Source organism: Helianthus annuus, chromosome 11, assembly GCF_002127325.2.
Source record: "Helianthus annuus cultivar XRQ/B chromosome 11, HanXRQr2.0-SUNRISE, whole genome shotgun sequence".
Classification (NCBI taxonomy): domain Eukaryota; kingdom Viridiplantae; phylum Streptophyta; class Magnoliopsida; order Asterales; family Asteraceae; genus Helianthus; species Helianthus annuus.
In genome coordinates this window covers 3,965,141-3,978,154 of record NC_035443.2, presented here as the reverse complement: position 1 = coordinate 3,978,154, position 13,014 = coordinate 3,965,141, and positions in this window count along the sequence as shown.

Sequence of the window (13,014 nt, the reverse complement as noted above, 5' to 3'; positions counted from 1 at the left end):
AGTAGTGGTATCGGCCAATTGGTGATATTTAAATCAAATATTTTTTTTCTTAATGTTTATGTTATGGTTGTTAATGATATGTATTGATCGGTTTGACGAAAATTTTAGAATGAATCGTAACAATTGGGTTTGGGGGAAAAGAAATACAAAGCAAACACGTCGAGTTGTTTGGGTCAGGAAAACTGGTTAGTACTCGCAGTTTTACAGTTTGCTTTTGAGTTTTGACGATTTAGGGAAAAAAAAATTTTTAATCTTTACTTTTTAATAAAAGTATATGTACATATTTATATTTTAAAAATAAGAAAAGATAATAAATGTTATATGGCTAGTTTCTGATTTTAATCTTTGTAAAAATTGAACTATGAACATGACCGTATGTACTTCAAGCTGGTTATATTTCTTGGGTTTGGGTGGTTTCGTTTGTGTTCGAAGGATTATGCACACCCCTAACTTATATGTTACGAGCATAATTTTCTAATAAATAATTATGATAATCGTATTATATGTCTGTATGTAGTGTTTTATATTGTATATCTTTTATATGTTGATGTCATATGTCAACGATGTTTGTACCGTAAATCATATAATTATTTCTATGTATGCACTCTATATTGTTTATAACTAACAAAACTTAACAAAATTCATTTTTCTATACTACTTATTCGTAAGGTCTATTTGGTAAGGATTATGTCCCAGGTTCAAACCTGAGTAAAGGAGACTAATTAGTATTATTGTTGTAATAGAGTAGGAGTAAATGTTGTCATTCAAAATATGTTTGTGTGTGTATATATATATCTATACTATATAATAAAAGAAACCACTTTGAGGACACTTGTCATTATATTAGACCATGTATAATTACTCTTATATTTAAGTAAAATACTATTTTAAATACAAAGTTAAAATTTAAATATATCCGTTTTTAATATTATTCATACAAAGTTAAAATTTAAATATATCCGTGTTTAATATTCTTCATGCATTCAATTCTTTTCTTAAAATTTGAATATATCTTTTATCAAACCATACACTTCCATCAATTAATTACATTTACAATTAACGTATGATTTTTTTTTTAATTTTTTAATCACCAAATTGTATATTCATTGAAGTTATATATATTATTTACGTGGTAAATATTTTTTAAAAAAATCAAACATTCACTCAAAATTAGTTAACTAAGCATTAGAAAGTAATTAATAACTATCATAAATTGAATATTCACTTAATAATTCTTAACTATATGATGATTGTTTGAATGAATTGATAAGTTAGTTGGATTAACCGGTTGGGATCGTTTTTTAACCGGTTTTACCAAAAAAATAGTTTTTATCCGGGTTTTTAAAACCGGTTTCGGTTATTAACCGGTTTTTCAGATCAAGAATAGTAACCGGTCACAAACCGCCGGTTCGGTTCGATTCTAAAACCGGTTAAAAAACACGGTTTTGGTTTTTTTTCCCGGTTACGGTTCTAGAACCGGTTTTTTTGTACACCTCTATCTATATCTATAATATATAATAAAAGAAACCATTTTTGGGACGCATATCGTCATATTAGGCCATGTATCTTTTATATTTCCGCCAATCTCTTATGGATAATTTTTATTCAGTTTAATCTTTTCTAATTAATTATAAACTAGGATTGCGACCCGCCGCAATGCGGCGGGGAATCTTTAGTTATAACTAAGTCGATTTAGGACCCGCATGTTATGTTAAACTTGTCAAACGGAGAAAAAAGACGATGTAAAAACGTTCACCCACACACGCACGTTGCGTCGTGTTAACTCGCAAAATTAGAACGAAACGTAAAAACGTTAAACCAAAGACGCACGTTGCGATGTGTTAAGTCACAAAATTTAGAACTAAGCATAAAGCGAAAAATTTGCAGAAAAATAAAACTATAAAGGACTAAGTTGAAAGTAAAAAAAGTTATGAGAATAGATTGCAAAAGTTAAAAAATTTTGGGTTAGAAGTAATAAAACAAATAGCTTTGGGTTAAATGTAATTTATGAAATACTTTTGGGTGAAAAGTAAAAAAAATTTTTTTTTTTTTGGGAAATCCCCAACGCCAACGTTACGACAAACATATGCATAACTATTTTTTATTTGAAAAACCCCAAAGCACACCCCGCGTTGTAGCGGGGCGTAAAACGATGTCAAATAGTACTCATGTCACACAACCGTCATCGACTACCAACACTGACTCGACCTAGGGTATGCGTGTTGCGACGAACCTATCAAACATGGGAAAATAGAGGTAAAAACGTTGAACCGTACATGCACGTTGCGTCGTATTAACTCGAAAAGATTTAGAACTATACGTAAAACGAAAATTTGCGAAAGATGAAAAGTATAAGGTGACAAAAGTTGCGAAGTTAAATTGCAAATAATGAAAAGTTTTGGGTTAAAGTTAAAAACAAATTATGTAGGGTTAAAAATGAAAAAGGTAAAAATCTTAAGGTTAGAAGTAAAAAAATCAAGTTTTTTTTGGAGAAACTCCCAAAGCTCATTGTACAACTTATGATGCACAAAAAACTTGCAAAGTTATATATGGAATAATAACTCTCCTACTAAATATTATATAGCTTAATTTCTTCTACTTAATTATAGATAATTTTTATTTAGTTTAAATTTAATGTATACTTCTCATTTATAATGTTATTTATTTGATTTTCTACATCATATTATCTTCATTGTTTATATTACCTAACGTGTTATGTAACAGCTACATGTTTTAGTTTCCTTTTACCCAAATTATTACTTCATTTTGACGGACACCTACTTTTTATTTGTAATATGCAAATTTACTCTTATTCTTTACAATGATGTAATTATCTCTAATAAACTTTATTTTACCATGGTAAATATAATGCTAGACATGAAATCGAAAAACATTTTGGATGACATCAATAACTTAACACCTAATATAATTATATGTATAATATGCACTTTTTAATAAAATAATACTAAACAAAATTACAAATATAAAATCAATGATTTTACTAACAACAATAACAAATGTTTTTAAAGATATATTGTTTTATTATTTAATATATAAAATTACATTTATTCAACTTGTGTAATAAATGAGGTTTATAAAGATATATTGTTTTATTATTTTGTATACAAAATTCATTCATTCAACCGTGTAATACACGGGATTATAACCTAGTATATATATATATATATGTAATTTATTAAATAATAAATGTGTTGCATGGAACCAAATGTATATCACAAATGAAGTCTTTATTCATTGATATTGAGTTTAATTTAATTTAATTTTATGGATTTAATACCGTAAGACAATAGGTAAAGTAATTGATAATGGACCACCAAAATTGTGGGCCGTGACAACTCGGATATAGAATTCAAATGGGCCTAATTTTGGGTCAAACCGGCTAACATGTATTGGGCTCAAAATACGAGATAATTGTATATATCTCTTTAATTTGGGGCCTGCTCAATCATTTTGGGTCCAAGACGAAGTAAAAAACTGGTGCTCTTTTGCAAATGTCATTGTTATAAGACCTTATCATCTATCTGTGGTGGTTAACTTAATTTATCAAGTTTATTTCCTAAAAATTAATTGCTTGTTATAATTCAATCTCATCCTATAGTTTCTTTCTCAACGATATATCATGATCAAACATGGTTGCCTCTTTGTATTTGTGGATCATACATACATGGTGGGGTTCTAGAGTGAACACTAGTGTATTTATGAACTGAGTGAGCAAATCTTGACCATTGATTTACATAATCAAATCATAAAATACATTAGTGTATTTTTATCGTCAAATCCTGGCAATTGATTTACAGTTGTGTATATATTTGTGTATTGTTAATCAAGAGCTAGGATTAGTTCACTAGTGTTCACAATCAAGAGGGTTGTCCACTAATAAACCTAACCCATACATACATATATTAGCACAATTAAACACTACAAACAGCATAACAGGAAACCAAAGGATGGGTGTTGCTCGCCAAAGGGTATATAAAGCAGATTCAAAGCTAAAAATCCCATCTTTCTATTCAACACCAAAACCGTTTTCACCTTTTCACCGACTTAATTTATATTTTTTTTAGGGCCTCAAATTTTGGAGGCCCTAGGCAGTTGCCTAGGTTTTTATACCTGTAGAGCCGGCCTATAAGCCTTGTTATTTACATATCTACCCAATCAAAAATTAAAAGTGGATATATCCTCTTTTTATTATGATTATGATTATCTAATGGTCCAACACAAAAACAATAAGTTTCTAACACGAGGTGTGGAAGAAGCTAAAGCTGGAGCATCGATGCGATCAAGTTTGATGATTTTATAAAAGAAACTAAAGTTGAGGCACATATTCATGTTTTTTTTCTAACTCGTTCCAAAGCAGGCCATCTAACTTACAATTGATGCGGTTGTACCTACAACTAGGAACTAGATGATTGGAAACATTATTATTCATGTGAAATGCTAAGGGGTCTAAAGCTCGACGCGAGAAATATGGTGGATAACTTTAGTAGATTCAAACGCACAACTTTGAAAAACCATATACAAATGTATTGTAAGGTAGTGAAATATGGTCCGACTCGAGGTTAAGCAACAATGTTGAATGATGGAAACATTTGGAACTTCGAGGTAAATATAGTTCAAGATAGAATGACAAAGTTCACGATTTAAGAGAGTTTGTTTTTCAACCATTTCAACAACCCATGCTTGACAAAGCTCATCATCCAAGATACTCTTCGCCCCGCATTATACATGTGTAAGTCGCATAACCATTAGACGCAATTGTATTAAATTATGGAAACAAGGTATAAAATAAAATTATTCTAGGTTTTGAAAAACTACGGTGTGAAATTGTTAATTAATAAGAAAATAAAATACAAATAGGCATTGGAATATATTTTTTGTAATTAAAAAAAAGTAGTTTTTATTAACTTACAACTAGTGTTAATAAGACTTGATCCCAACCCTATCCGAATCGGTGTGAATTGGGTTGCATTTTCCACCCAAAAATGTGTATAGCCAAAAACCGGTTTTAACAATTGTAACATTTCGCATTTCTGCACTTTCCATATTTAGCAAGTTGTGTTCACATTCCTTTTTCTAGAAAGTTTGTGTTCGTATTCTATTTTCAATCATTGTAATCTCGAGACCTTGATCATAATGGAAATACATTCTTATACATACGAATACCATACATATACTTTTATAGGCGTGATACATCATCAATTACATGCTTATGTGAGAAACCAATTCGTATAATACTCAACACTACTATACATGCATACAATATACTCATACTATGCTTACACACGTTTCAAATACCTGGAATACACTAAAACAAAGGCCCGTAACCCCAAAATCCAACCCAAGGGCCGAAGGTCCACCCTCTGGACCGAAGGTGCACGAAGGTGACCTTTGTGACCACCTTCGTCCCTCATACTCATGAAGGTGCATGAAGGAGTGACCTTCGTGGTCACTTTCTCCCTTCAAACACACGAAGGTGCACGAAAGTGCCACCTTCGTGGACACCTTCACGGATGACGCTGATGACAGCATTTCAGCGTGAAATTTGAGTAAAAAGTGTTTTAAATCACTCCTTTTCACCTTTCCTCAACCCACAACTACCACCTAACTTCATTAATACCTAAACTCTAATCCCGTCTTATAAATAAGCGTCTTCCACACCTCCTAAACACTTTCCACATGCTTAAACTTCTCTTAAGCTCTCCAATTCTCTCAAAGATCTCAAGCAAGGCAGAATACTTCCAGGTATTCTAAGTGAGTTTTCACTTACTTTTCTTCTCCTTTCTTCTACTTTTCTTCTTTCAAACTACTTGGGTAACCTCTAGAAAGGTTTCCACAAGTTTGCCATGGCAAACTAAGGAGAAACCTCACCACATTTGAGGTCCAAAGTAGCATGAAAATTCTGCTTTAACTTATTTTCTTGTTTCTTGTATATAATGCATAAAACTTGATGGAATCTTACCCACCTTGTTCCCAACTAAACTCATAGTTATGGGTTGTGTTTGGGTCGACTTCCACAAGAAATGAGGTTTAAAACCTCCATAACATTCTGCCCTAAAAGTCCCAAGTGACTTCAAAAATGTTGGAACCATCCAAGCTTTCAACCTTCAATGTTGAAAGACTTTTGTTTTGGTGAATGTGTGAACCATGGATGCATTGGCTCTCCAACCTTGTTCCATTACCTCATTTGTTTAAACTTTTATTTTAGATTCATACACTAAATCTCAAAACAATTTTCAACAAAGGGACAAGGCTACATCACATCCTCACACACTCTCCATGTTTGGGATGCACGCATCTAGCTTGCTCACTTGGTTGTTTTAGGATTTAGTAGTTTTGTACTTGCATTTTAGTTCATATTCATGTCCAACCGAAATCATCAACTAAGCTGATAATTTTTGTGCTTTGGTGAATCATATAATGAGGTTAAATGGGTGTGCATCATCCTACCTCCTTGCACGACCACTTTCGTGGCTCCTTACTTTACATTAATTTATGTTATATGTCCTAAAATCCGAATCCAATCCGTTAATCAAATTTGTAACTCACACACCTCCGCTTCCCTTTAGGGTAACTTTGGCGTTCAATACTCAAGAATTCATCCAACCCGCTTTCATGGAATCTCTACGCAAATTGTGAGTATACATGACCCTCTTTTCGTTTTCACACTTTGGGTGCAATATATATATATATATATATATATATATATATATATATATATATATATATATATATATATATATATATATATATATATATATCCACAATTAAATTCACTCATGCACACATACGTAAATACATCGTTCAAACGAATGATTCCTTATACATGTTTTATACATTTATACTTTAGGAATACATACATGCTAGAAGCCATTCTTGCACTATACTTTGTCATTAACTTTGTACAAGTCTATTTTAACATGTACAACGCTATAGGAGTAGCACACCGCCCGTTGATGGGTCTATGTTAAGTAATACAATCACATAAACAGTCTTGTCGTTGTGACGACAATATTACACTAGTGGAATCTTTGGGTTGACAAATATGTGATGCATGCTAGTTATGTTATGTCTGTGCCTAGTATACGTTATTGCCATGTGGATTTGTTACATTCTTTTTATATGCTAGTACAGTAAACTTTTACGCTCACCAATACGTTTTGTGTTGACATGTTACTTTAATATATATTGCAAGAGCTTGATGATGAAGCAAATCAAAAGAAATCTAGTAGGATGGACTAAAAACACACTTAGTTTAAATTTATGTTTTGTTGTTTAATTTGTTAAGTTCTAATTGTTGTATTTCCCTTTTTGAACAAGGTATTCCCTTTAGCATGAAATGAAAATTGTTACTTTAAATACTTGTCACAATTAGTCGTTATGAAGTCTCCAGCAAATCTCGTTTTCGTCTCACTCCGATGTTTCCGCCATCGGTTGGGGTGTGACAACAATGTTGACAAAACCCAAACCGTTTTTTGCTCATAACCCGGTTTGTGCACCTTTAGACCACCATTCCCCTTTGTAAGCTCATTCCATGGGCTTATTCCTCTTACAAACCATCTTTTTTCCTATGACACGTCACATTTTTCCTTAGTCATGTCCCTAGACAAAACCACCTTTTCTCGTGGACGGGTCTTCCTTTTCCTATATCAGCGCTCTCTCATCATGTCTTGGTGCATATCATGTTCTTCTTGCATAATCATTTGACTTTTTTTTTCTTTCTAAACAAAGCGCGAAATTTAAAACACGACTCTCTATATCGTGTCTAGAATTGTTGTCAATTCTCTTTTGAATCGTTGTTGGCTATTAAGCTCACAAAGACTATGATTGAAAACATAATTATGAAACTTGAAACTCAACCACCAAACTATATGTGTAGTCTATTAAAAACACAATGTTTAATTTAATAAAAATATAAGGACGATGATTGCCTTAAAAAGAACTTGCAACTCGAACCATGTGGACACTGCCAAAAGCCATTAGTAGCCGCACAACCTTAATACCTTTTTGCTACCGCCGCCACACAATGATTGCTTTCTCTCCTACTAAGGTTCGTCTATTGCTTACAATGGGAGTGAATGAGTAAGTTTCGTTGATATTTATCGAGAGTTAAACTAATGAAGAGAATGATCATTGAAAATGTATTATTACCGAACACATACTCTCTACACTATAATTTTAAGGTAGCTACATGTTGTCTCCCCCTTTCAACAAATAAATATACATAACATTCTTTATTGCCAATGTAAAACACTCTTTTGGTTTTACCGAAGTTCCAAAGAACAATACTTATACAATTATTAAAAACATCTATAGGGTTTACAAGATGAGACTAAATACAACTTATTTATACGAAGCAAACCAACATTCTTACCATTATGTAAAAGGTAGACTGAATTAAACAATCTAAACTCTCTTGTAGCATTCTCGTACTAATTAGAATCTTATAAAAATAATAGGATCAACGTTGTCAATACTAGGGGTGTTCATGAGCCGATCTGATCTGATCGAGGGTCTGCTCATGCTCAGATTGAATTACAACCGATCCGATCCGATCGGATCGAATTTGCAAAACCGAGCATAAAAGTGATGCTCGTGCTCGGATTGAATTTGAATCGATCAGATCGTTTTCGCTCGGTTTGGCTCGATTTTTATCAAATCCTAACTAAAATCGAGCGGATCATTTTCGCTCGATTAAATTATAAGGTTGCGTTCAACAAAAACAAATCCTAACTTAATTAAAACATGTCCAACACTTTACTAACAAAAGCAATACATAACTAAAATCATGATTCTAGAAATGTTCTGAAGCACAAAATAAAGTGCGAAATACAAATTGGGATTTGCAAAACCGTTTTTTATGAGTATTGTTTTAGGAATTAGGGATTTAGGGTTAGATTTTGATATTAACTATTAAGTTGGGCTAGTATATATTTTGGGCTAGTATATTTTTTGAGCTTTTAATCTTTAAGATCTATAATATATATATATATATATATATATATATATGTTATTAATAAAAATAATTCGAGCGAAACCGATCGATCGACGAGCGAGTGGACCTTTGCTCATGCTTGGATTGAATTTGAATCGAACCGATCCGAGCGGCTCATTTACAAACTGAGCGGGAATCGAACGAGCATTTTTCGAGCGATCGTCGAGCGATCCTCGATCGTCGAGTAGTTTGGACAGCCTTAGTCAATACAATAGCATTGTTTTCAAAACGAACAAGCAGTAGTATTAGGTCGGGTTAAACCGGATACCAGTTGGGTCTCAAGTTAATTTTTTATGACTAAATGGGCATGTAACAGACCAACCAATTTTACTCGAACCGGATTGAAGCAGGAATTGACCAATCGTAAAGTTTGGTTCATGTGGACCATATTCAAGAAAGAGAAGCGTGTTTATTTTGTAGATGGAGTGAACTCTACTAACTGAAGTTACAAGCCATGTTAGACCACTTTTAGGTTGCCAAAGGAAGAAGCTTTTTAAGCCAATTGAAGGCAATGTGGACCACTTTGTGGTTAGCCAGAGGATGAGTTGTGTGTTTCTTTTTATAGATGTGGTGCCGCTTTTACTAAAAAAATGTTTATTTTATAGATGGAGTGAATTTTATGGTAGAGGATCATGTACAAAGTGAGACTTTTGTGAGAAGTGTAAGAAATAATTTGGGAATGACAAATGTCCTTTATCTTAATTAATTGAAAAGGGTGTATTAGTAATTTTCCATTATTATCAATTAATTGATTTCCAAAGATAACTGCCAAAAACTGGCGATGAGATATATCAGGAGAATTCGAATTGTTCTATACATTTAATTGTTTACGGTAAGTTCTTGTTTTAGTGTTATATTCCCCAATCAATAGTGTTATATTATGTACAGGCCATCTTTAATCTCCTTTTCATAGTGTTTTATACCCATCAATAGTGTTTTATTCTATATAGTGTCTTACAGTAAACAGATAGTGTTATATCTTTCTATAGTGTTTTATCATGTAATATATTGTTCCTTTCATAGTGTTTTATCCCCATATATAGTGTTTTATTTTGTATATAGTGTCTTACAGTAAACAGATAGTGTTATATCTTCCTATAGTGTTTTATCATGTAATATACTGATCCTTTTCATAGTGTTTTATCCCCATCAACAGTGTTTTATTTATGTATAGTGTCTTACAGTAAACAGATAGTGTTACATCTTCCTATAGTGTTTTATCATGTAATATACTGTTCTTATAGTGTTATAAAAGTTGTTGTGAAGGAAATCGAAGAACTTATTCTGTACGAGAAATTCGCTGATTTTTAGGAGATTGATGGGGGTTTTGAAACGGTTACCATAAATTCGCTGATTTTTAGGAGATTGATGGGGGTTTTGAAACGGTTACCATATTTGAAACGTTGGAAAAGTCACTATTGCCCTTCAATTTTACATAAGGTCCTTCTAATTAAAACACAATTTACATTTTTTATACCCTATTGATCTCAACCATTAGATCAAATATCCAATGGTTTAAAACACTTCTTACCCTTCTCACATTTTAGACACTTTTTACCATATCTCTACCCTGAATTTTATAATAATTATTTGGAAAATTTTAGGTGGAAAGATTGTCAAATATCAACTACACTAACTATTTTATTGTTGTTTGAATCTATCAATCTATCATGAGTAAATTACTAAAATCGTTCTTTATGTATGTCACTTATTGCAAATTGTGTCCTTTGTTTTCAATAATTACAGAAAACGTACTCGATGTTTGCAAATCCTTGCAAATTATGTCCTTTAGCCCTAACTCAGTTAGTTTTTGTGGTTAAATCTGACCAAATGGACCCCACATAAGGGTATTTTTGTGGTTAAATCTGACCAAATAGACCTCACATGAGAGTGAAATGACCAAATACCCTCATGTAGATAGTTATTCTCTCACACATATAAACACATACCAACAAATTGGAAAATGCTATACGATTGACAATTAAGGGTAGAGAAAATTTTTAAAATCAGAAAACTGAATTTTAATAATCTCAACTTTGACGTATTGACCGGCAATAGTTTCAATTAAAGAAATATTTTGTGACAGTCCTAACTTTTGACTTATTTTCCCTTAGCGATCATACGTTAACTAAAAGTTAATCAAGTTAGTTTTTGCTAATGTGAACTACCACATAATCAATGCATGCCATCACAACATTGTCATATATTTAGTTCACGTCATCAAAACTTTAACTTTTTTGCCACATAAGCAGTTCACATCAGCAAAACTTCGATTTTTTTGTCACATAAGTAGTCCATGTCAGCAAAAACTAATTACTTTAACTTTTAGCTAGTATGGGTCACTAAGGGAAAATACGTAAAAAGTTGGGTCTGTTACAAAACATTTACTTAGTTGAGAATGTTACCAACCAATATGTCAAAGTTGAGATCATTAAAATCCAATTTTGCTTAAAATTGGGTGGAAGGGGTGGTCATCACCCATCACAATCTATCGCACTCACACACCACACCAAAACACCAATTAACACCTCGCTCCATCACATTCCATCACAATATACTCTATCACATCACTTGCAATGGTTATCACTCATCACACCAAATCATAACTTAACACCTCAATACCAAAATCAAACACACGCACATCCCTCCATCACTACGCGATGAGTATCACGAGTTGCTCCTCCATCATGCGTGATGACACACTCACAGCGGTGTGCTATCACTCATTACGAGTGGCTATCACACAACCACCCTAAGGGGGGTAGAGGTGGTCGTCACTCATCACTCACTCACAACTTCCAATCAAGTTTCGCCATATCATCAACCATTATTCCATCACTCGGAACCTTTTTAGTGGAAATGTCCATTACTCACCACCACACCCAACAATTTCCCTCATCACCCAATACCCCATCACGTGTGAAAAATACCACGCGTTATAAAAATGGAGCGTGATAGACGGAGGTGACGTTGGTGTTTTGTTATCTTCCACGCGTAAAAAATTTCCATCACGGAGGAATTGTCCTCCACCCCGGGTCCCCTTTACATCCTTTTTACACCATAATAAGCGACCACGCAACGACAACATATGCTATGAAAAAAAATATATATATATATATATATATAATTATAATAAATACCTGACAAATAATAGTCATTTTTATGCTAATTAAAAATGTACGCAAAATCTTATCACTTTTGCGTGTTTGTTGAGTAACAAATGATGATTTATCACAAAGTGACACAAATCTAGCCACCTCTTTGCACCACTTGATTCATCATCATCATCATCATACTCAGTAAATCCCATCAATAGCAAAGCTAAGGTAGGGTCTGAGGAGGGTAAGATGTAGACAACCTTACCTCTACCCCATAGGATAAGAGAGGCTGCTTCCAGTGAGACCCCCGGCTCGATAGTAGTTTTGCATCAAGCCTTGGACATAAGGCACGTAACACTCAGCACTTGAGACAACTGCCGATTAGTGCATGTACCCCCTTGTCTTTCGGCTATCAACGCCACCACATGATGCATGATTAACCATCCCCTCTTTTAACGTTATTTCCACGAAATTAGTAAAATAACGTTAAAATTAGTGCACTTTCACTTTTGCCCCGCCAGCGCCCACTCATATATACATTATATGCGCATACCGCAAGCGGAACGTACACCACTTGATTCAAATCTTGCCAACTTATGTAACTTCTAATCTTATTGTTGAATGTTGGCAGTGGTTTATATATACAAAACATAGAATCAACATGGAGCTGAACAAATTACAAGATATCTTCAATGTCAAAGTCACGTATTTTTTCTCAAGCTTTGAGATTTAAAGTCATCTCCATTATTATCAAAAGTATGTAACGATAAAGTTAATAATTAAAAAAAACGGCCCGTTTTGATACTTTCGAGTCTCTTGCTTCTGAAGCTGTCGGTTTTCTAGATAGAGTTAAGAAGATCGTGCACAACAATTTGTAGGAATCCGTTCGTCTAAAATAAATAA